We start from the raw sequence: 25211 nt of genomic DNA, 5'->3' as shown, positions 1-25211 counted from the left end.
TTTGGTGCCAGGTGCCCGTGTATCCTTCTGAGCATTTTCTTGAGATTTTGCATAGGGATCTTAGCATGCGGCAATCCGCCTTATGACCTCAAGACAATCCTGGGCTGGAGTCTTAGAGGAATGATGCAGCTGGGTTATTAGCAATCACAGCAAAGCCCTTAGAGGAAGAACAATATGGTAGTACTGTGGGCACGCCTCCTAGATTGTGGTTGTGTGAATTTCAAATGATGATGTCTTACTAGCAGAAGGTTTTGCCTCCAACATGTCTCTTTTTTGTGGATGGTATTCCAAATTGGTGTAGGTTTTCCGAGCATCATATTCCTGCTCTTGAGGATGTTTTGAAATACATATATTTGAGTAGCGTACATCTGCCATTGATATGGCCCCGTAGTAGCGTGGTTGTCTCTCAAAATGAGCTGCGCCACACTGAGTTTGGTATTCACTTACAAAATGTAATCAGATAGCTCCACATCTGTGGACAAGCCCTTCTTGATAACACGTGTTTCGGCACCTCGTGCCTTTTTCAAATCTGGGCATTAGTTTGAATGAAAATACATCGCACTGCGGGTGTTTCCTTATTCAGTTCATTAGTTGTTGCCATTCTTCAGGATAATCCCACAATGACCTCACCTTCCGGTCGTAGAATTGCAATGAAGAAACTTCGTCACTGCGCGTCGGCGGCTTTCGTATCGGATACGGGACGAAGCTATATGATTCGCTTTTGTAAGTATATACCAAACTCAGTGTGGCGCAGCTCATTTGAGGGACAACCATCCTATTTTTAGTGGAGGTGGGGTTTTTACTCCGATCTCTTGCAACCAGCGTGACACGTAGCATCTAATTATAACCTAAATACAATCAATAATGAAGTCGCTGGGCTTAAGAAGTTGACATACCAAGAAGAAAATACCCTCCCAACTAAACACTTGACCAGGAGTATTACACGCTGGCTTTTGCATTCCTGGGTAAATGTGTGGTGTAATCTATTGCAGGAGAAAGTGTCTGATGAAGGGGCATATGAAACCATGAGTCTGATAGCACTTTATATAGCTTATATATCATGCACCTTCACCGGCCTGTCCTTGGCCTCTTTGTAGGTACCAGATGCACTAAGTTAAGTACAGGAAAACAAGTGATGATGAAATGTTTTGGCGCTATATGAGTTGTAGTATCCATGGGCGGTTGTATCGTCCATCTATTAGACGAGGCGGTTGACTGTGCTGTCTCCCTCTTTGTTTACAACGCTAGAGACCATTTAAAACCGTCCAATAGGAAAGCCAGGAGAAATATGTACTTAATGGAAAATAGTGAGCTAGGGCCTGCGAGTTACTGTGCAGTGGCTTGATACACGCCCTATACAGTCGGTCAAGCACTGCAGAAATCTCAAGTCTATTCCAAAACCCCTGTGTGAACCATTTGCGAAGGGTCCTTTGACTCCAGGATCCACAGAATGCCTGAATCTGCCCCTGTTTGTGGATCACTTAATCATTCTTGAGATCTGATCTTTGTTGCTTTTCTGTCTGATCCTTTCTGCTGTTGTGTGTAAATGCCATTGTAGAGAAAGCATACTTTGGGTTCAATACACTGCAAGGCATACTTCTATGCAATGGGCATCAACATATCAGGTAAATAGGCACAGATCACTTGGCGGGATAATATAGAGGTTGAAAAACAAAGCAAAGTTACATTTTAGGGCGATTCGGCTACCTTGACATCTCTTTCTGTGTACTTGTTAAACATCTACATTTTTGAACGACAAAGGGTTCCAGGTGCAGTGAACTTCAATGTAAGCATCTAATCCTTCTTTCCCACTGTTGGCCTGTCTCATTCCCTCTGAGGCAGAGTGCAAAAGATCATTTTTCTCTGCAACTTGAGTACCGATCTTGGGAGATTCTTTAAATAAAATATGTTTAAGTGCTTGGTGTGACAGTGTGCATAGCTGGAGACACATCTGAATACAGTAGTTTCGAATGTGCTACCTATTGTCATATGTCAAGTACTGCGATAGTAGGTATGCACAATATTTACATACCTATATTGGCATCTTACAACTATTTCAAAATTCATGCCAGTCTTTTATATGGCTCAGGAAATGCTGTGCTTGAGTTGTAATTGCACGTTGAACTAATTCTTGGTCTGTTTAGCATACTTTTGTAGTTCATTTCCATTCAGAGAGCCCTATTCTAGTCTACCAGTATATCCCAATTGCTCAACAATATGAGTGACTCTCTACTGAACATGAACACGTCCAAATAACCTCTTCTCTTGGATGGTGTCCACTCAGGAGGGCCGACAATCACATTTAATTCACTGTTTTTTACTAGAGGAGACATATCCATTTGCATGCCAGTCTGGTCCCACCCATAATGACAATCTAATAGTACCAACAAGAGACCCAGAAATGTGTTTCCTCTTTCTGGGAATCATCAGTGAAGAGTTGGTGTGGCACATTGTCTGGTTAGGCACAGAGAACTGACAGGCTGGCATGTAAAGCGATATTTCCTCTCTGCTAAAGAACAGTGAGCTAAAGATGAAGGTACACCCTCCTCAGTGGGCACCATCCGAGAGAGCAGCCTAGGTGGCCATGCCCGTTTTCAGTAAAGAAGCTTTAACATTCTGGGCAATTATCTCACTTGGTGTAGGATAGCTGCCTTAAGATACATTTCCAAGTTTGGACAATGGAAACCACTGCTGTCCAGTGATAGATTAATTTCTTCTAAATTGCTAATGAATATCGAATATTTCTGGTTAAAGAACAATTTGTCGTCCAGGTTGTTTTCACTCATCTTGATAGATTATTGAGTATCCATTGTGACGCATCTTGTTCAAAGACTTTTAGACTTCGGTGGCAGCTACAGTTTGAAACCCTCAATACCTGCAAATATTTAATGTCCATTGAAATGTCACTGATAAGCAAGTTGCAGAGTGCGGTATCCCGTGCCGCCGTTTTGAACTATTGGTAATAAAGCCTGTGTTATAAGCAATAACCCGCGAGATAGAGGGGCATTACTGGCAGGTAATGGCAAGAGGCCCCATGTTTCACGAGGACCCTGACGATGGCCTTGGTGCCATTATCTGCCAGAAAGGCGATAGTTGTAGCTATTAGAACCCCGGCATTATATCCTGGGTGCTAATAGATGTTTTTCGAATATTGAGAAATGGTGTGGTGGCTGTTTCCTAAGTTAAACCACTGCAAAAGAAAATGGCCTCCAAGCAACATGGAAAAGGGAGCTACCTCTAGTCCCTTCTCCATTTCCATGGCAGCCATTGCTGAAGGGATGGAAGTGGGGAAGCAAGTGGGTGAGTAGGATCAAATGGAAGCCAGACAGGTAGGTTCTGGTGGGGAGGAAATGGCAAGGTGAGCGTGCCTGGAGGCAGAGAATCCGCTGTCGGTGTCCGGATAGACAAGATGGCAGTTTCCAGTGGGCTGGGAAGGTGACCAATACGATGTAGTAATGTGGCAACCTGTGGCCACCCTCAAATTATGTGATATGACCGCAAGTGCCTTTTCTCTTTGCATGCAAAGAATCAGGAGGATACCGTATCAGGGGTGAACAGAGTGGCATAAATGTCAGCTGGAGCCCTGGGCAGCTGTATTGTTGTACGCATCCGAGGCAATTGTCAGTTAGAAAGATTACTTGTCTTATTTTAGGGATTTCTTCCAAATACATGAGGTTAATCTCTCTGAAAAGACCATAGGCACTTCTAATTCTACAGAATGACACCGGATCTGTTCCATGGCATTCAGTAGCTCTGTTTTTAAGCTTGATATGTTGAGCTATTCTAGTGTATTTATGCTTCAAAGAACAGCTATTTTTGAAAGTAATCTCCTGATTCTGTTCAGGACGTTCATGCTTTCCTTTGACATTCTTTGTGATTCATCTGCCAAAGATTCGTCACTGGTCTACTAACGTGTTTTGTGGATCTTCAAGGACGATTGCCATATGCTGAAAGAATCGAATTGTGTAGAACAGATAAGAAACGTGTAGCAGATATCAGGTGTGATGCTCGATAAGGACATTTGTTTATTTCAAATAGAGCTTTTTTGAAGAAATTCGTCTAACAAAAGTAATCTACGTGTCACTAAATTGAATGAGCCAGTGACCAGATCAGATGCTCAGGTTACTATGGAAAACTATGACATCAGGTGTGGGCAAATCATTTTTTTTTTTTTTTTTTTTAGCAAAGGGGGACTTTGAGAATAAGGTCAAAGTCTGACAAAAGTGTTTTCAAATTAAACCGCAGTCAAGGTTGGAATCAAAATTAATAATGGGCAAAGCCATTCCCTCAGCCGTTATTATGTATCAACGTCTGCCTCTTCCGTTCCAAAACCGGTGCATACTCTTGGCAGCAAACATCCACAAAGCGCTGGGATTTATTGTGTCCTGTGCTTGTTTCTTGTCCTTGCCCTGTGTCTTGTGTTTCTGCTGTTGTGGTCAAGGTTCCCTAGTATTCCCCCGGCCATGTCATTTACCTAGCTTAACTACATCAGATGCACTGGGTCATCTTAAAGGGAGTCAAGCATCAAACTCTTTTGGTACTACTGGACGACAGCGTACCGTCATGTTTAGCCCTGTCCCAGGGCTCAGATGTCCAGGTGTCCATAGACCTCCACGTGCTTACACACCTTGGGTGTAACAAATGGTAGGCCTATTGAGGCAGCCTGTTCTTTTAATGACAGTGCACCTAGAGCACAAGTAATCTGCATTTTTTTCTGGAGGATCTCCTTTCTTGCCAACAGGGTTATTTACCACTGCCCTGGGACCTACCCACCTGTCCCTCTCTCTGGGGTTAGCTCTGCATCACCTCCTACTTCCACACCTTCTACTCGCTTGGGGGCTGCTCTTCAAATCCTCTGGAACTCACCCCTTTTCCTTTATCAGGCTTTTCATCTCGACCCCGCTTTGGCCTTTCTTCCTACTTCTCTGTTTATGGATTGTTTTAGCCTCTTTTTTGTACCACATCTGTCCGTATCCCTTGGTGCTTTTTTCTTCTTCCTTCTGAAGTTCCCTCCCGTTTAACTTCTTGGTTTTGTCTTTGCATGATCTTGCATCCACTCCTTTTTTTGGGTGCACTTCGTTGACTACTGACAATTTTTCTCCTTTCTCTCTGGGATTCTCTTCAGTTTTCTCTTAGTCTTGTACTCATGCTATGTTTTTCTTTGGAGTGGGCTTCTCCTTTCTCCTCTTTGATCTCAGCTCTTCGGACCTGCTCTCATGTTGGTGTCCTGCTTCTTCTCCTTCCATCTGTTCTTCCTTCTTCTACTCACTCTACATTTCTCCATCTCCTCACTGAACTGACACATTTTCTCTTTCCTCCTCTCACTCTCCTTCACTCTCCTCGCCTCCCTCTTCTCTCTTTCCTCCCACACTCTCTTCTCCTTTCTCTCTCTTCTCCCCCCTTCACTACCTCCTCTTTGTGTGCCCTCTTGGTCCTATTCACATGCTTGTTACTCTGCCACAATGTCCATCTCTCTCTCTCTCTTCCTCTTCTTCTCCTCACCATTCTCCTGTTTCTTTTTTTCTACCTCCCCTCTACTTGTTCTGCTTCGGTTCTCCTCTCTTTACATGTAAGTGGACCTTTATAGCACCTTTCTGCTGTTTTGTTGGCCTTGCTATGGGTGGCTCTAAGAAGAGAGGAGTGGTGGAGGGATTGTTAGAGGGGTAGCGGTAGAGGCAGATGCAACAACTGTGGTGTTTACCAGAGCAGATTGGAAGTACTGCAGTCCTGAGTTCTACTTCTATGGATTTGGCGGTAACACTTGGGAGTATGTTATCTGAAGGGGTGAGCAAAAGGTTTGGGTTGGCTGATGTGGGCACTAAGTTAGGGATAAACAGGAGAGTTAAATCATAGCTCAGTTAAATTTAATGTGGTAATGAAATAGAGATGGCGGTCGCCATGTGTGGGGAATGTGTGTGTGTAATGTTAGGTTATAGGAGATTTTAGAGGGGCGTTAGTCGGGAAGAAGAGGGGTAGGCAAAAAACAATGTGAACTTAGAGATGGAATGATAGCTTAAACACTGTTTAGGATTGAAGTGTGGGGATTCCTAGGAGATCAGTTGGGGGTTTGATAGAAGTTTTTGGTAATAGCTGTTTGAGCGCCTTTCTGTTTGGGGCATCTGAGCAGGATCGGTTTGATTTTCAATAGTTGTACTCAACGCTGAGGTGTGGGTTCTTGGAGTGCCATTCTTTGAGTGATATTGCTGTGGGTGGAGCTGTTGTTGGTTGGGGTTTTGATGCTAATCTCATACTGGGTTCAATGAGTAGGCTTCAGAGCTCATCTCATTCTGGCCTAAGTTAAATCAAACGTTTTGAGTTGTGTCCTGAATGACAGGTGGCATTCTTTTGTGCGCGGGAGTTTAGGAATAGGGTTCAAGAGTTTGATTACTAGGAGGGGGAAGGAAGATCCACCGTGCCACTTGTATTTGAAGCTTCATTACTAGTGCATCATTGATGGCTCAAAGCGTTCAATGGTAGATATTGTGTGAATTTCCTTGTGATGGATTCAATATCCCCGCCATGTAAAGTACATTAGGCGATGTATAGCATTTTAAAGCAAATCTTCCTTTTAATCATAATTCATTGGAGTGTGCCGAGTGGTAGGCTGATGTGTTTATATCTTTCCACCTTTGGGGCAACCTGGCTGCTTGCATTTTCGATTCTTTGTAGTCTTCTCTCATGAATATTTTCCCCCATTTTATATACCTTTAATGCACCTCCCCCCTCTTGGTCTTTTGGGGGCCTCCCTTAATTGGGCCCACCTGCATCCAGCAGTTACTCAGGTTGATGAATTGGTCACCCACAATGTGTTAAAACCTTGCTTGGGTGCATATAGATGCAGCCAGCATTAAGTTGTGGTTCTGCAGCCAGTTACTGCAACTTCCTGTGTAGCCATCTTGAGGTTAGGTGGCATTGTTAGGGAAGTCGTCTGACTGATTTCTGCCCTGCAATCTGGATGGTTTCCTGAGCACACCTCACCTCCACAAGCCCCCCTCCACCTGCGCTCCCTGGTTGGTCTACCCACTCTGGGGCACAGACACCCCCACATCTCAGTCAATGTATGTGATTGATTCTGTCTCGCCAGCCCAAGTGTCAGCTCGGTCTGTTAGATGGGTAGAATGGATGAGGCTCTCTCAGGGAATAGGATGAAGGATACTCAAACCCTGAAAGTACTGTCTCCTCTGTGGTTGTAATACACTAAGGTAACAGTTCTTCCAAGGCCAGAGCTTTACTAGACATGGCCCCTCCTGGGATGGCTTCCCTTCTGGACTTGAGCTGCAGGGGAGAGAGAAGGTAGAGTTTTAATAGGCACTTGCCCAACTCACCATGGCGGTTTGAACGCCTTTTTACTGAATTTCTTTCCCAGCATTTGGTAGGGGGGTGCTGGATTAGGGTTAATTTTAAATTAGTTTCCTGGGCAGTGTTTAATGAGTGAAGGGGTTTAAAAGGAGGTTATGGGGGGTTGCCCGCCCTTAGAAATGCTGCAAAAAATGTAGTGAAACAGCCACTGCAGTGAGCTTTACCTGAGTCTTCTAATACAGGTTTCAATTGCTATCAATGGTCTTGGGATCCTAATAAGGAGTTATGCCTGATCCATCGAGGGTCAATAGCTCTGGTGACTTCCCTGGGTGAGCATTAGTGAATGCAATACCATAAACAAAACATAAAGCAACTAAATGCCTAAATTTGCACCCCTGAAGTAATCAAGGGTGGGTCTGTGAGCAAACGTGATGGTTCGCAACAATCTAACATTCTAATTGTTGTGAGAGCACCTCAGCCGGTTTATGACATGTCTTTATGCTTCCAGCATCATGTAAAGTTATACGTTGGCACAGTACAGAATGCTGTCGAAGTTTTTCCTTAGAAGAAAGAAATGTCCTTCTCCTTGAAGCCGCTGTGCATGTAATTCTCCATTTTGGACAGGCTCTCCTCTGTGGTCTTGTCATCATAAAGGGCTGGCACGCCCCACAGGTGTCCGTGTACAAGATGAGTATCCCTTGAGAGGGGGAATTATTTGCTGCAAAACCTTAGTATCATGTCCCCTTCCAAGGACTTCTATCCCCATCTGTGAACCTACAATGAGGGAAGCAGGTTTATGGGGATATCTTCTGTGGAATTCTACAACCATGCTGGCAGTGAAGAGCATGGTTGGAGAATTCATTCACCTATGACCATTCTGCCAGTCCATACCCCTTCCAATGCATCAAGTACTGCAAGGATCTAAGTAGTCTGCAGACTAGGATCCTTTGATCTTGATGTTCTTCTTAAGGACCAACTGTGGGAGGGTGAGAGTTGGAACATACAGTTTAGAGTTTGGAAGACTTACCCAGTTTCAAAAGTGAGACATGGAAGAATGGGTATTTTCAGTATTTACTTGGGAGAATTAGTACACTAGTGTGACAGGGTCACAAGGGAGGTGTGAAGCCAACCCCTCTCAACCTGGGGCAGAATTCTAATCAAGTGTTGGCCAGAGCTCTTCCTGCTCCAGAGAAAGGGGAGGAATAAGGAGGACACCAGTCTCTGTTCACCCCACATCTGCTTGGTTGAAAATGCAGAGTACCATTCTTGGTCACCCCATGCCTACTGTTGAAAGTTTCGGCGAGTCTACTCTTTTTTACATTGCTCAAATGTATATGGCACTTGGACAACAATCCACCCCATGAGAGAGAGAGTGAACCACTGAAACTTGTAGCAATAGTTGTTTTTTACAATTAAACTATAGCTTCACATTAGGGTGAAATGACTCATTTCATGTCCCGCGATGTACAGTCCCAACCCGCAGTTCTGCTTCAGAAGAAAAGAGTGTGATTTTCAAAACTCAAAATGTATTTAAAGAATTAAATTCAACTTAAAACAATGGTGGTCTCCAGCTTTATACATAAACATTTAGTCAAACATGATATTTCTCCTGCCTACTCGAATATTACTAATATCAATTCACACAAGCATTCATTTCTGTGATCAATTCTAGGTATCTATTATGCTCTAAAAGATACTAGGCAATCATAGAAACTTTCCTTCTATGATTGCTTCTTCCTAAGCAACACAGTATACTTCAATGATAGCATTGTAACTTAATGGCCAGTGTGTTCACATATTTATGCAGAAACATTTTCATGTTCTTCAAAAACACTTGATTTTCTACAGCATCAAAACAAGCACGGGAACAGAGAAACTATACTTGAACAAATTGCATTTATAAAAACATATTAATTTTACATGGCTCCCCTGTATGAGTGTGGGGTTATGAATGTATAGGCTATGTGCAGGTAATTTTAAATGTAGCAGGAACACACTGCCTATGATTCCTAGAGGTTTGGATTAGGCAAATAATACCCTCAGGGATTTTGCACTCTTCTCTGAACACATGTGTGTGCAGCTTTCAATTAACATGTGTGTAGATTGAAAGTTGCACATATGTGCGCCCAGGTTCCAATCTATATGTGTGTGCATCTTTCAATCTATTCCTATTCATTGCCATTTACCTTCAGTGTCACATGTTTCAGCTGGAGATGAGATCTCCTCCAGTAAAATATACCATGTTAATGTACCCTTTCTCTTTCAAATTCCGCATAGGTCTGCCTATGCATTGTAATACAAGGACGCCAGTGGTTTAACACTTTACATGATTGTCTGTGCATAGGATGAATTTTCTGTGCTAATTTCTGTTGCACAAGCATCTAATTTATGACAAGACTCCCCGCTGGCTGCCAATTTACATGATATCACTTTAGGTAATATTATTTAATGAGGACACTAAGGCCTGTGTGATTCAATGCTCTCATGTGGCCAGGATTATATTTTATTTTGGTATAATGCTAAAGAAAAACAGTCTGCATTCAGTTTGTGCAAAATGCTATGAGTTTTAAATTGTGCCTCTAAATACAAAAATGTGTTGGGTTTTAAGGACATTCAATCTCACTTGCATTCAGTTTCTAATAAAAGACACAGGACGTTTTACTTAATATTACACATGTGTCTATGTCAGATTAGCAACCCCTTGGGACCTAGCCCCTTTGATTTCTGAGATTTTACAATGGACAGGACTATGGCCAATTTGGAGTTATACATTTGGGTTTCTATGCTTACATTTTAAATATGGCTTCTTGTTTTGGAGAATCAATTGGGAACCCATCAGTCTGGAATTACTTCCTCAGTGAAGCCCTTTACAGCTGGCTTTCTGGAACCCAATCACCAATAAGGGCTGACCATCTCTCTCTGAAAGGGCTTATGTCTCCAGCCTGCCTAGGTACCAGTCATCCAAATGGTTTCAAATCTGCTACCTGCTTTTCAGTTGTATCCAGTAGTTTTCTTCAATATTAATCACCCAATTAATCCCATCTCTCTGTGTGCCAGCTATTTCCTACTCTTTGGCTCCTTCGCTCATCTTGTGACTTGGTGTGGCTCTTCGCTCTGGGTCCCATAATTGCAAAGGTGGGAGAGAAAGTCACTCCTAAATTTATGGAGAGGCATTCGTTTTCAATCGTGTAACTTTGGAAGTGAATGTGTGAGTTTACTAAAGTAAAGATTGATATAATCTGTAGAACACAAGGAGGAATTCAAGACGCTGAATGTTCATCTGCGATATGTATTCACAGAGATAATTATTTTCCTATTCCTTACATTTCTTTCTCAGTATGCACCAGGCAAATGTTATGTAGGTTACAAGGTATATTGTTTTTTTTACCTATAAAATGCAATTTGTTTTAATGTAATGTAATGTAAGTGGTCTTGTATAGAGCCCGCGTGCCACTATATATGGCCCTGCAGCAATTGGCTTTGTAAGAAAAATAAGGGGTGGCATTCATTAGTAGCGTAGTGGGAAAGGCAGATGCAAAACCTGGGGTATTCATGGGTGCAGGTAGAAAGTGTGCCTTTCCTGAGTGCCAATCTGCATTCTGTTGCTTTGACAGAGACATTGGGAGAATGTTACCCATTGGGAATAGTCCAAGATCTAAAAGACTACAGCAGAGAGCTTAGTCATGACTCGGCTAGCATTGATGTGCTAACAACTAGGCCTGTGACGGCTGTTTGTATGGGGTTTGAATTTGTAGTGTAAGTTGGTAGGAGATCTTAGAGAGGAGATGGTCAGCCAGGGAAATGAGCAGTAGGTCTTACAAGGCACACCAACCTGCAATCCTGCACTCCCACCACTGGCCTCTTGCATATTGGTCTCATTTCACTAGCTCACTCTGCCCCTGGCAATACCTCCTCCCTCCTTCCCTCCCTCTCTCTCTCCCTCTCTCTCTCACTCTCCCCCTTCTCTCCCTCTCTCCCCCTCTCTCTCTCTCTCTCTCTCTCACACACACACACACACACACACACTCTCTCTCATCAATACATTGTATCTCATGTGCAACAAAACATGCATCTGTGAGTTGGCAGATGAGGGGGAAGGGACAGTCTGTAAACTCCATTCAATTTCCATAAGCTACAACAAATGATTTTGGTAGGCAGAAAACATTTTGGGGTTCAAATGTAACACATCGAACTTTCCTATTCAATTTATAAGTGAAGATATGCTGACTTTGTCCAACAGAGGTCACTGTTGATACAGACTATGAATGTTCTCCTTTATGATATTAATACATGTCAAAGCTAGGCTTTTGTATGTTCCCCGAGATCCCAAGACTTTAAGAAAATTGATTTTATGAGGAGCCTGGATTTGATATATGTGACCGGTCTCCTTGTACTTTGTCCATTAGCCAGTACCTGGCAATATCTTATGAGGCCTCGGTTTAAAACTATTTGAACACAATAAATCATGCCCTTAACATGGCCTCATATCTTTTGATTTGGCTGCTGGAGTGAGGTGAATCCAAGGTCAACTACAGCTACATGTACCATGGGGTAGAGAAATGAATACTCAGCTTTCCATCTTACAAGTGAACCAATTCAATACTTATTTCATGTCTCATTTCAAGTTAAATAAAAAAAGTGTTATTCAAACTTAAGTGAATTACATGGCAAAATACAATGGAACTTCCAATTATGTTTGGTTATAATCCACAAGTACATCTTCTGCCAAACATTCAAATTAATCAAAGTTGTTCCTTTTATTTTTATAATGCTCCAACAAATATTCTGAGGCATGATGATTGTTTTTGGATGTGTGAATTTCTTGTACATGTCTTTACATATTAAGAGGTAATAGTTGAATGATTACACTGTTTTAATTTGTGCCTTTAAAGCATAAAATCAGGCATTTTTGCACATTTACATGTAGAAAATTCCCATTTAAATCAGTACAGTTCTTGGCATGTCTTTAGCATTGACAGGCCAGTCTCTGGATTCACATCAAGGCCTTGGAAATGGGTACAATCTGACTCTCGGGTGCACACAGTTATTTGCACCTTGCATTTTACAGGGGCACCCTTTTTCAACATGGCAAGGAGCAAGATGCTCAATCCAACAGAAGGCATCATTTTGTGAAGGGTGCCTCTTTCGCTCTTTCAGATAGTTCCTGTTGTCAGTTCACTTTAAGAAAACGATGTGCCCTGCATTTCCTTCTATGAACTCCAAGTACTAGACTTCCCTGCGGTGAATGGGGAACCATCCAACATTTCTGGCAGAAAGCTGCTGGTAGAGAAGAACAAAACAAGAGCTTACCACTCACCTGTGGCACTAGCGCCTCGCCAGCCAGGAATGCAGAGACTTGCAAGGAACAGCCATCATGAGGTGCCAGCAGAGGAAAGCTGGAAAATGAGTGGGACTATTTGTGCTGTCCCACCTGTATAACTCCGCCCCCTCATAGGAAACCCAGATAAGGATTGGCCAACAGGGACAGGGGAACTCTTTAGCCAATGGGACGGGGGAGAAGGTGAAAGAGCTGCGGTAGAGCTGTTCAGGTGAGGTCACGGGTCAAGGAGGTTTACCAAGGAACCAGGGGGTGGAAGCACGGTGAAGGAAACTGAAATTGTTGAAGAGGAGGCATTGTTTGGTAAGAGAAAGTGATGCTTTGGTGTGAGATTGCATGTATGTGAGTAAGGTGAGTTCATGAGGCTAAGTGGGAAAGTAGGGGGGTAAGTGAAAGTGAGAGACAAAGATGACTAGGAGAGTGAAAGGAGGGTGAGTGTGGGAGAAGGAGGGGCAGTGTGTAATGTAGAGGATGTAGAGGGGGTGGAGAGTAGTGGAGAGTAGAGGGGAGTATAGACTACCGATGGAGTGGAGAGGAGACAACAGTTCAGAGTAGAGATGGGAGAAGAGTATTTGACATTAGAGTGAAGGATAGAAGGAAGGAGTAGACAAGAGAGAGAATATTATCAGAGGGACAGGAGAGAGAGTGAGAGAAGAAAAGGTGGGAGGAGGAGAATAGTGAGACCAGAAGGAAGTGAAAGGAACACAAGTTTGTGAGAGGGGTATAGAGTGAGTGAGACCAAGGAGGTTGGAAGGCACCATTAGCTATTCTGAAGACCATCATAATTCTTGTGGAAGACGAGGCTCGGATCCACCTAGAAGAACCTGGAGGGAGTGAGACAGATGAGGCTGCTGCCGGCTCTCATGCCTTGCCAGTAAGATTCTTGACAGTGGGGGTTTACTGATCTGTAGTGACCATCTTGTGGGTTAGGGAAGTCTGGAATTGGATGGAGGAAACCCACAGGAAAACAAGATAGAGAGAGAGGGTCTGTCCCTAGTTGAAACACCTTCAAAAGGATAATAAGAACCTTTGAACCATCTCTGAGAGTTGATGTGTTTTCGAGATGGTCTGTGACAATAGCTACATGATTGATAATCCATCAAATAGAAAATGCTCCTACATATCAGTGTTTTAATGTATGACTACATGAACGAGTGGAAGCATGCACTAGATAACCAAACCTTATACTGAATCTGATAGTGTGGGGTACATTCTATTTTCCTAGCTGCATATTCTTTGGCTTCTTCCTTAATATTACATAAAGGTCTTTTAGCTGATTTAAAGCCGCTCGAATGTTTATGGCTAGATTAAATAAGATGGGCACCATTGAGTCATACTTGGATGAGAGGGCAAGGGAACATGAATTGATTCCATTTCAGAGAAGACAGATTGTATCAGAGATAGCTATATGATAGGAATCATTGCAAGTACATTTTGCAAATGGTAACAGTTTAACCCAGTATTGTTCTTGGTCATTGGTGTAATATCTGAGATACTGACTGATGGTCTGATTGGACTTCTCAGATTATCCATCATTGTGTGGATGATAGGCAGAGGTGTCTCTATGTTAGTAAAGCTTCTTTGATGACCAATAATTATTTCTGGAACATGCTGTAATTCTCCTCTGCATTGACAAATGTACACATGAACTGGGCCAGTGGATAAAAATTAGACATGGCTGGATTCTACTGGATCAATAAACCCGCCATAGAATATTTGCAGGAAGCCACTTCTACTGTACAGGGTATACTCAGATCAAGAAGTCTTCCAACCAGGGCAGTGGTGAATAAGGATTTCATTTAATGAAAGGCAGTCTCTTCTGGAGTCCATAAAAAGCTGTTTTTCCAACTGCATGCTGATGTTTTCCTTAGAGGAAGAAACTTCCTTGGATGTGTTGATCTCTATTTCACAAAGGCAGTCAACCAGGGTAGGATATGTGTATCCCTCTCATGTGTACCCCTCTCAAAGCATGGGTATTGGGTGCTGGACTGAGAAACCCTAACATCAGTTGAGTGTACTTCAGAGATCTGAGTAGCCTCAATTATTGAAACAATCATTGGAGATCCCTCCACCAAGTAGGCTATAGAATCACTCCTCAATCTTCGACAAACCATTAACACCATACATCTGTTACTTCTACCGCTCAGGACAAGGGGAGGATTTAGGATCTCGTCATCCCTGCAATGCTATCCCTCAGTGCCTGGATAACATCACATTGGACTGGACCAACTACCTAGTCCTTCTAAGCCACCCCCACCATACATTATGGAACCACTAAGCCATCATATGATAGTCAAACTCCAGTTTCCCTCCTTCAAGATTTTTTATATTATTTTGAGTGGGATTTAATCCCACATATCTCATTCATAACCCATACAGATAACAGTGTCATCACCTCCCTCGAATGACTCCGGAAACCAGCACAGATGAATACTCGAGATTGAAATCTCCTACTCCCCTGATAAAGTACATTTTGTCAACATCACCTTAACAAAAATAGATGGACTGCTACAGACCACGGTTTATTGCAAACCAACAGATGGGGACAACTATTTGAAGAGGGACAGCTTCCACCAAGTGCACACAAAGCATGCCACAATATTCAGCCAAGCATTAAGGTACAACTGGATATGCTCAGACAGAAAAGACAGGGCTAAAAATAATATACAGGCTTTGATATCGCAATTCCTAAACCATAGATAAACTGCAGAATTGAGGACAGCTGGATCCAGAGGTCAACAATAATCCCCTGCAGTAACCTCCTGCAATATAGAGTATAAGGGACCCTAAATTGGGTGTTACTGATTGACACATACAACGCAGAGTTGGAATCCATCCACAAGTTTGCTCAGGAACTACAACCAACTCTGCAATAAGATGAACGACTGCAAGAGATTTACCCTAAAATGCTCCTGCTTTATTTCAAACAGCCAGCAAGTTACAGCCACATCACCCAGGAAACTGACCTCAGTAATTCAAAAGTAAATGATGTCTAACCTGCCCACATGCGTACAGTTCAGAAGCATTCAAGATACCTCACAGTGGGCAGGATTACAAAATTACAGGAAGTTTCACATGTACATCCAGAAATGTTGTCTATCTCATTATGTGTATGAAATGCTGCAGGGAAGGCTACTTTGTTCCTGTAACTGGCCAGCATTTAAAGCTTATGAATTTCCACAGGCTAACTGTCAGAGGATGGATGCAGGATACACCCACTGGTCAACACTTTTCGGATGCAAATTACACCTTTCATGATGTTACAATCGCACTGCTGAAATGTAACTTTAGGACAGAAAATGTCCAAAAACCGTATGAATACAAATGCATGCAGATTTTGTGATAAACTGAAAGATTGTTTGAACAGACATTGCAGTTTCTTGAATCACTGTCCCAATTACCAAATCTCCACTCTTTCAACTCATAAACAATCAGAAGTCACAACAGATAGACCTGTTTTTTCCTATAATATTTCTGTAGCTCTTAACTGATTCCTGACTGGCACATCATCAGCCCCACCCGCCTCTCCAACCCAATCCCTTACAGTGCTTTGAAAGCCCTGCCCAACAAGCTTCTCAGAGGCATGTGATTAATCGTTTTTCATGTCCGATTCTGTCCGATTCTGCCCTTCTGGTTATCGGATGTGTGGGTAATACACTCTCAATATGGAATTTGATACCATCCTTTTCACAGAAGCCTTCATAAGTCAGAGGTACAACACATTACTGCTTGTTCCCCCTACCTATAGGCCCCCTAGAAGCACAAGCCCAACACATGGATTACTGTGCCATCACCAGTCCCTCTAAGGGATCAGCCTGACAAATGGCTTGCTCAATTTTCAACACGTGTTTCAGCCTTGTTGGGCCTCATCAGTGAGGTGAAGCTGTGCCTATCTGAGCACAGTGAGGAGGATTCCACGTCTGGTTGCCCCCAGGTAACTCAGGGTGACCAAACCCAAGTTCCTTGCAAATATTTCAAAAAAGGTAGCAGGCGCTCCTCTCCAGAAAGAACATGGCATGATAACCTGCTCTGAGATGAGAGTTTGCAACACATGCTTTTTGCTCACTGTACCTTTCACAGATGGGAGAGGAGCACCTGCTACCTTTTTTGAAATATTTGCAAGGAACTTGGGGTTGGTCACCCTGAGTTACCTAGGGGCAACCAGGCATGGACTCCCTGCGCACCGTGCTCAGAGAGGCACAGCTTCACCTCACTGATGAGGCCCAACAAGGCTGAAACACGTGTATGGGGTTGCTGTTGGTACTTTTCTTCAGAGAGGAATTGCCATAGCATTTCGTTGCTGGATGTCCATGTGGGCAGGACACAGACTGATATGGAAATGGATATGTCCCATCTGTGAAAGGTACAGTGAGCAAAAAGCGTGTGCTGCAAACTCTCATCTCAGAACATGTTATCATGCCATGTTCTTTCTGGAGAGGAGCGCCTGCTACCTTTTTTGAAAAACGTTTTTTATATTACCCTTGGCTAACACAGTAGAAGCACACTCAACTTAAAATATGGAAGATACGTCAAAGTTCTGCATCAAAATGAAGCTGAAGAAATGTTTGAAAAAATATGCCAATCATCTAGTTTTTTAACACTGCCATTGCTGTTTCAACACAAGTATTACATCTTGCTAATGCTCAAAACGGCCTTAACAAAACTATTACAGCAATATGTTTTACTGCACCTTCGCAATTTGTTGATCAGCATTTCAAACAAATGCACAATATTGCACCTCTGGGAGGATCTCAAGATGCTCTCCTTCCTTTTGTCAGCATTGACCTGGATGGTGATGACCTTTGTAGTGCTAAAATATCTGCAAACAGTGCAGCATCCTCTGGGTCTGTGTAGGATTGATTTTCCACACACACTAGGTATAGCTTTGGAGAATACAGCTTTGAGTGTGTTATATTTTTAGAATACGGGAGTTTAGAGGATTTCCTTGCCGTATGGATGGCAGAATTAAATCTGGAAAAATCTGTAATCACATATTTTCATGCCTGACTTCCTCTTTCTGCTAGCTTGTCTCGATTGTGGAAGTTCAAGAACTTGAGGACCACTGATCTTAAGGATTTTCTCAGTTTTGAACAAGGACCTAAGGATCTGTGTGCTTGTTCTGTCACACACTAATTGGGGAAGGGTGCACAGGAAATAGGGCCAGGATACCTTTCTCTAAGGAATCCTCAATTTTCTGGCATTCAGTGACTCCTCTCGTACCGAGTATTTGCAAATTCCATCGGTGCGGGGGCCCTTCCAAATCCTGTATCTTTGCTAGCAGATACTTTATATTGAAGTTGATTCTGTTCCTATTGGTCAGCTTAGATACCTCAAACTGTGCCCGATCCAGTCTGCCCTTTATCGATGGTCTGCTCATTCTTATGTCATACAATTTGGCTTGGATGCCGTCAACATGCAACACCATGTATTTGGTTATAGAGTTTCTTGTGACTTGCAATGAGTTCTGGCAATATTTCTTTCAGGATAGCTGACTGGTCGGATATGGGTTGTTTGACCTAAAAAAACTTGACCTACTGCCCATTTTCTTTACCTCATTTTTTTTAACCTATGGAGGGAGACCCCACCGCTCCCTCTAAGGAGCGGGGGAGACCCCCTGCACCCACTACCCCAACTTCCCACCACCTCAACCTATTCCCTCTTCTCACCCCACAACTATGTTTTTATTAAAGTGTACCATTTGACCTACCGAATTAGGTCAAAAAGATGCAGTCAAATGGGAGTAGGTCAAATTGGCATGAGGTCAGATTGGACAATACCGGCTGGTCTTCATCTTGTTGCACCGTGGTGAATCTTGTTCCCTTGTTCTTCTCCATTTGTCCAGCTTGGTATGCAAACGACTGCAGACTGATATATTATTCTGGATTTATTTTTCTTTGCTTGAACCATTAAAACATCTCCTGTTACTCAGATGAGTCTATATACTTCCAGCTGAATATATGGCCTCAATCGTCACTTCCTGAGATAACCACTGATAGATCGACTTCACAGGGCAGCAGCACCCAACCTACGGCTGCGCTGCACTTTGCAAGCAGCTGCTCACTTACTTCATTGGAACATCTGCAGAGGCTGGATTGTCCTGGAATCTGAAGTCAAACGCAGGTATGAGTGTGCATTGCCCTCTTTTTTTACTTGAACCTCTCACTCTCTCCTCAATATTTTAGTCTCGAGGGTTATATCACACAGTCGGCTACAGGGCTGTTACATTCAGGCATATGCATTTCTGAACTATTTTGCCTCTGTAACACATTGTATTTTCCAGAGCACTTGATACCATGCAGGATATCTCACTTGTATACTCGCTCTCTCTTACCTTCAGTCCAGCAGTGCAATCTCAGCCCTCAACTTCTCTCTCCTTCTCCTCTCTCCTTCTCGTTGCTCAGCTCCTCAACACGTTCCATCTGCACTATGTTATGCAGGAGGGGTGGCCCCCACTGGGGCTTCACCGGTCCATAGTCTGGATGCTCCGATCCCCATTTTCACCGACTCCATTCTGATCACCGCTATCATAGAACGGTCACTCTCGGTACTTGGTGTCTGCCACATTGGTTGACCAGGCCCATGAAGTCAACATGCTATTCCATCCAGATCAAAGCTCTATTTAACTGGAGTAGAACTGCTAAGTTTGGTACTGCCTTGATCAACGCCTACAGGTGCACTAAAATCTGGAGCAGTTTTTTAGGATTTTCGATACCACATCAGTTATTTTTGTAGCCGTCTTTGGTTAGCTCAGGAAACGCGCTAACCAGTTAACCTACCAAATTTGCCAGCAATCACGTGATCTCTTTGTCGTAGTATTTAAATAACGAGGTTGTGTTTGAAAAGGATTTTAATTATGAACTTGTTTGAACTAGAACAGCCTAAAAAAAAGTGACGATCCAGTATAGGAAACTGGACGCGTTTTTTCCATGTTTTACCTTTTACGTTAAATTGGATGTTGTCCCTCGTGTTGAAGGGGCAGTAAAAAAAGAATCCCTTCAGAGTCTATCGTGTTTTTCAGGCGGGAGAGTTGCAATCATGGTGGACGCATTTCCCTGATGCATAATCTGGGCTCTGTTTTGCAGTTTATATGGCATTAATGACAGAATTTCTAGTGTTTCTGCCTGAGTGGAATTTGTTGTGCAGCCAAGAGGTATTTTTAATTTGTCTTCACAGTGCTAATTAAGTTTATGTATCTGATAATTGTTTTTCTTGCCTCACTGTCTCTTTCTGAAGTCAGAATGCCTGGAATACAGCCAATGCCATACTGCATTCTGAGCGTTTGGATTGGCTAATAAGGGGTCAATAATGTTTTACTAAGAACTCTAGTGAGGGTGGGATAATGAATGGCAGGTCAAACATGGATATGTGACTGATCATGAAGGGGCGAGGCAGTAAAACTATACAGCATATTCTTGTTTCGATTTTATTGGGGTTACACGCAGATAAAGGGAGTTAATTTGTTTGATTGAAACGCTATGTAGCCCAGGCTATAAATATCCTTTGTGTTGACAATTTCTAATGAGGTAGTGATTTCAATATCATAGGCATTCATAATATAATTTATAATAGTGCACGTTTGACACCATCCTCCTAAGTGACAACCCATGCTTGAATAATGCATCATCCAGCGTCGGTCTCAAAAGGGCGAACCCACCCAGTAACTCTGGACCGTTTTGCTCTTTTATTCTGCCTGCTCTACTTTTACGCCTAGTCATGCCTCTGAAGTGACCAAAGTGCAGCAAATCCCAAACAAATTCATAAATATACATTGATTATTTCAGTTGGGTTAGAATTACGTGTTCCTGAAATTAAACCATTTGGTTTGTGTGATTGTAAAAGCGCCCCTATCCATATTGGCATTTGTAGACCCCTGAGTTAACGTTCTTAAATTTAATCAAATCATTTGTTCTCTGGAGTCCTTTGCAGATGTATGTTCGGCACCTGTAAACATTTGTAATACAATATGTACACTTTAATTTTACACAAAAGCCAGTGCAATCCAAAATGTCCTCCCACTTTGGATGTTGATGCGAGGTTTGCTTGGTACTTTCAACATGGCTGCATGTTCATCCAGTTTAGTTCAATACAAAGAGAATCTTGAAATCGGGAAGCAGTAACCCCTGAGGATGGCTGGGGTGACACCGAGCAATAGAAATATTGATTATTTCATGTTATAATAGTGTGCCTGACTTCATAGGGGAAGCTTTTAAAAGAGCAAAGAGCTTCTGTCTTATCAATAATGCAGTATAAATCTTAGAGACATTATCAATATTTCTGCTTGCTAGACTGCATCAATAGGTTTCTGGTGAAACCTTTCCTTGAAATAAGATTGATTTAAGCATGGCCATCCCTCAATTAGGGGCAGACCGGGCGCACAAGCTCGATTAATACTTCAAAAGTATTACAGATGTATTTTTAGAATCAGATTTTAGGGCCTGATTCCCAGTGTGTTTTCCAATGGGATTGCACCATTATAAACTGCTTCTATGAATGAGGCCCTAATGCACTGAGGAGAACACTATGTAGGACTATAAATGATATCTTATTTATATTGCGCTTTCACCAGGGTACTTTACAGCACTGGCGTAACGAGGGCCCCCACAGCCTCCACGGTGAGGGGGCCTGCCACCACATGTCCTGGGAGGGGGGCCCCCTTGAACCTTTCAAATTAATAAACATTTTTTTTTTGTTGTAGTCACTCTGACTTCATAAAGAAATTATTTCTGTTACAGAGTAACAGAAGTCAGAGTGACTCCAAAAAGAAACTAATTCTTTTTGAAGTCCGAGCTCCCCCCCCCACCGACCCCATGACATGGAAGCCTCTAGGCTGGAGGCCTCCATGCTATAGGGTGGGGTGAGCTCTATGACTTCAAAAAGAAATAGTTTCTTTTTGAAGTCACTCTGCCCTCATATAGACATTATTTCCATTATGGTTCAGTCCTTAACGGAAATAATTTCTTTTTGAGGTAATAGGGCTCCCCTCAACCCTATGACGTGTGCATGTGTGAGTGTGTGGTGAAAGGGTGCACACTTAAATGTATAGGTAACTGCCTGTGTGAGTGTATGGTGAAAGGGTGCGCAATTAAAAATATGGGTGGCTGGGTGTGCGTGTCAAGTGTATGGTGAAAGGGTACACACTTAAATGTATGGGTGGCTGGGGGGCGTGTGTTTGTATGGTGAATGGTGTGTGTGCTGGTGTATCTAACTTCTTTATGCATTCTAATGTGACTATTCTAGTACAACTTCAATGTTACAAGCAGTTCACTCTCTCCTTTAAGTCGGAAAGCACCCACTTATGGACTTCTTTGAGAATGAGCGGTCTCCTGTCCCCTCTCTACCTTCCCAATCACTTCCCTGCCATGCAAGTACTTGAACCACATCATGATTTCAATTACCTAAATAATTAAGCACTTGAATGCAGGTGCTAACAGTGAAATGCTTTAAGTTAGTAAATGCTGGGCCTTTGTTAACAGTGAAACCCAGGTGCCGTTTAACATCTGTGTCCTGTTCTGTCCTGCAACGGCTCTGTAGGTCAGCTAGGTTGAGTCAACATAGCCCACATTTTCCAGGGGGGAAGCGTGGGGTGAGGGTTGAAGCCTAGTCAGCTCAATGGTGTTGCACCAACACTTGTGTTTAATCCCTTGTGTTACTTATTGGTAATCTTCATTCCTCATAGCCCTATTCTTCCTCGTCCCAGTACTTGTGTATGAGGCACTTTGCCTCATACACAAGTACTGGGATGGTAGAGGGACGTAGAGGTAATGCCTGGCTTAGTTACCTGTAATCTTCATTACTCCTAGTCCCACTCTTCCTCATCCAAGTGCTTACCTATGAGGCAAGGGACCTCATATGTAAACACTGGGACAAGGAAAAAGGATGAGGAGGAAAATGTGGGCCAAGAAGATTTTGGGGGTTGGGGTAGGGGTTTGGAGGGAGATGGGATATGTGGAGGGGAGGGGTGCAGCACGTATTGAGCAACAAATCATAATGGTCGTCCATGTTCAGGCTCAGCAGGCATGATATGTGGTATTAATGGCTAGAAAGGCATTTTGGTGCAGCCAGTCTAGTCATTTCTTAGTTTGTCTTGAAGTCTTTTTTAAATGGGCATCTCTGATAAAGCATTTCTGTTAAGTGTTATTTCCTGGCAAGACCGGTAGGTGGGTGCTGCCATTCTATCAATTTCGTACTGCAGCATTATATATTTTTCTGGGCATCTGTGATAAAATAACCAAGATAAGTGTTATTGCTTCGACTGGCATTTTGGTGAAACCAGTCTAAATGTGGCCTGGCATGCATTACTGTAATATGTTCTCACATGTCTAGACTGATCTACATTGTGCAGCCAGTTGGATATGCTTTCATTGTTGCATGGCATTTATAATAGCAAAACATGATATTAATTAAAGCATTAATGTTCCCGTGCACTGTTGGTTACTTGCATGTATTGGAGGTTTGGGTTGGCGTTACCCTACATAAAAATCACAAACGCTCTGGCCTTTTAACCAATTTTTCCCAGAAAGTGTGCTTTATAATGCATTAAAACACATATTTATATCTTTCTCCTAGTGCAGTGTGCGGTGTACCCCTGCAACAGCACGTTTGTGCATGTTGCGCAAGCATGGTAATCTAAGTCGGCCAAGAGTGTGGCGTGACCCGTGATTTGTTGCCCAAATTTTGTGTTACGCCAGTGCTTTAGAGAGAACATATATACATCCAATATAACCAAACGGAGGTTGGTACTCATTTATCGACCTTGGAAGGATGAGTTGGCCTTGCCAGGACTAAAAACGGAGACCTTTAGATCGCACACAGATCACATCAGCGAGCGCTCAACCCGCTGAGCTATCTGTCATAAATCTGAGGCTATTCTCCCAAGCAGACCTCAGGAAGCCCTTATTCAGGTGGCCTGGGAAGGACCGACACTCTCAGACCCCAACCCTAGGAATGGGCGAGCAAGAGAGGATCACCTGGAAGGGGGAGCTCAGGGGAATGCCCCAGGTGAGACGCGGTACTATATTGGAGAAAGGGACGAGGAAGATGAGGTCCTCGAGGCTTTTATGGGCTGCATCAACTTGACCTCCCTTCCACCTAATGAACCTCCTTTTCAAGAATCCTCCATCCCATCTGCATCTGGGGAATCCATTAGACACCCAGTTACACTTAGAAACCACATTCCCCAGAATCCCTGTTTGCCTGTTTCCTACCTGAATACTCCCAGTCATTTTTCTTCATGTCCCTTTGAAACCCCAATATAGTGCACTGACAACACACTACCATTCCCATAACCCTCCCTGTTCAGATCACGATAAAAACTCTGGTAATTTTCGATTGTTTCACAAAGCCTACCAAACTCACCTTTTCGGAATTCACCTCGCCTCCTAGGACTAAGAAGGACATTCCTCATGTCACCCCACCCCCCTTCTGACAAGAACACTTTCGCACAACGGACAAACACCAAAGCCATTTACCTGACCCATTTACCTGACATGTCCCAATGTCAGGATCAGGCAAAGTCAGGCAATTGACCGGAGTCACACACACCTGACAGCCCTTTTCTTCCCCACAGGGATAAAAAGTGGAGCACAAGAGCACAATACGAGCAAGGCTGACAGCACGACAAGATGGCTATCCAGGCATGGCAGTTCAAGAGGAGGAGAAAGATGGCGCAAACCGAGAGGGTGACAAGGAGATAAGCAACCTTGCCCTTTCCAACCAAGGCCCATGAGACCTCCTTGGAAGGAATTGTAAGACCGCGAACAATAGCCCAAGTGTGTTGCAGCAAATGTGAACGGTACACAGAGCGTGCCTACGCTGATAAGCAGGACATAGGGAGATGCCTTCTACTGTGGTACCGGCCTTGTCTCCCGATACAAAGAAAGCAAAGCGGTTCATCACAGACGGTGAGTCGAGGGGAGGGCCGATAAAGAAATCGAACTGTGTTGAACAAAAGTAGCAAATGGCAGATTGCAAAATGTACAAAGAACTGTTGATGTAAAAGGGGAAAGTCAGCTGCATATGAGCCAGGCACCAAGTCGGTACTCACTTGAGAAACTCTGGGTGATTACCCAATTGTTGAAACTACTATTACCAGAAGGCCTTGGGAAAGGTGAGAGGAGGGTTAAAGTGGTAATATGGGGGTCTAGTAAAATCTTCTGTACAGTCGAATGTCTTTGACCGGCAGATGATCGTGAATAAGTAATGTGAATCCCACATTTTAAGAAAGTAAAAGGAACTGTGATATGGAAGGGGGCAAAGTCTAAAGGCCCAAAGAACAGTGGGCCTCATTACGACCCAGGCGGTAAGGGGTTTACGGCAGCGTAAACAGCGCCGACCCTTACCGCCTGAGTACGAGGTCCCTTAGCGCCATGGCGGATTTAACACCTGCTCTTAGCAGGTGTTAAAATCCATGGCGCTAAGGGACCATGGAGTTAATTACGCCACCATAATTTACGGTGGCGTAATTAACGCCTTCCCCACTCCCATTATGCCCTATGGGGCAAAAATGGGAATGGGGAAGGGTAAATGGGGATTGGGGACTTACCGCCCCGCCAAGGTCGGAATGGGGCGGTAAGTC

General features: G+C 43.3%; 1 protein-coding gene across 5 annotated transcripts in view; it reads left to right on the top strand.

Moving 5' to 3' along the window:
- ADAM23 (ADAM metallopeptidase domain 23) overlaps positions 1–25211 on the top strand; it is a 742840-nt gene that overhangs the window by 57316 nt on the left and 660313 nt on the right. The window lies entirely within an intron of this gene.

Source organism: Ambystoma mexicanum, chromosome 9 (genome assembly GCF_040938575.1).
Source record: "Ambystoma mexicanum isolate Mex_15411 chromosome 9, UKY_AmexF1_1, whole genome shotgun sequence".
NCBI classification, from domain to species: domain Eukaryota; kingdom Metazoa; phylum Chordata; class Amphibia; order Caudata; family Ambystomatidae; genus Ambystoma; species Ambystoma mexicanum.
This window is presented reverse-complemented; position numbering and strand designations above follow the sequence as displayed.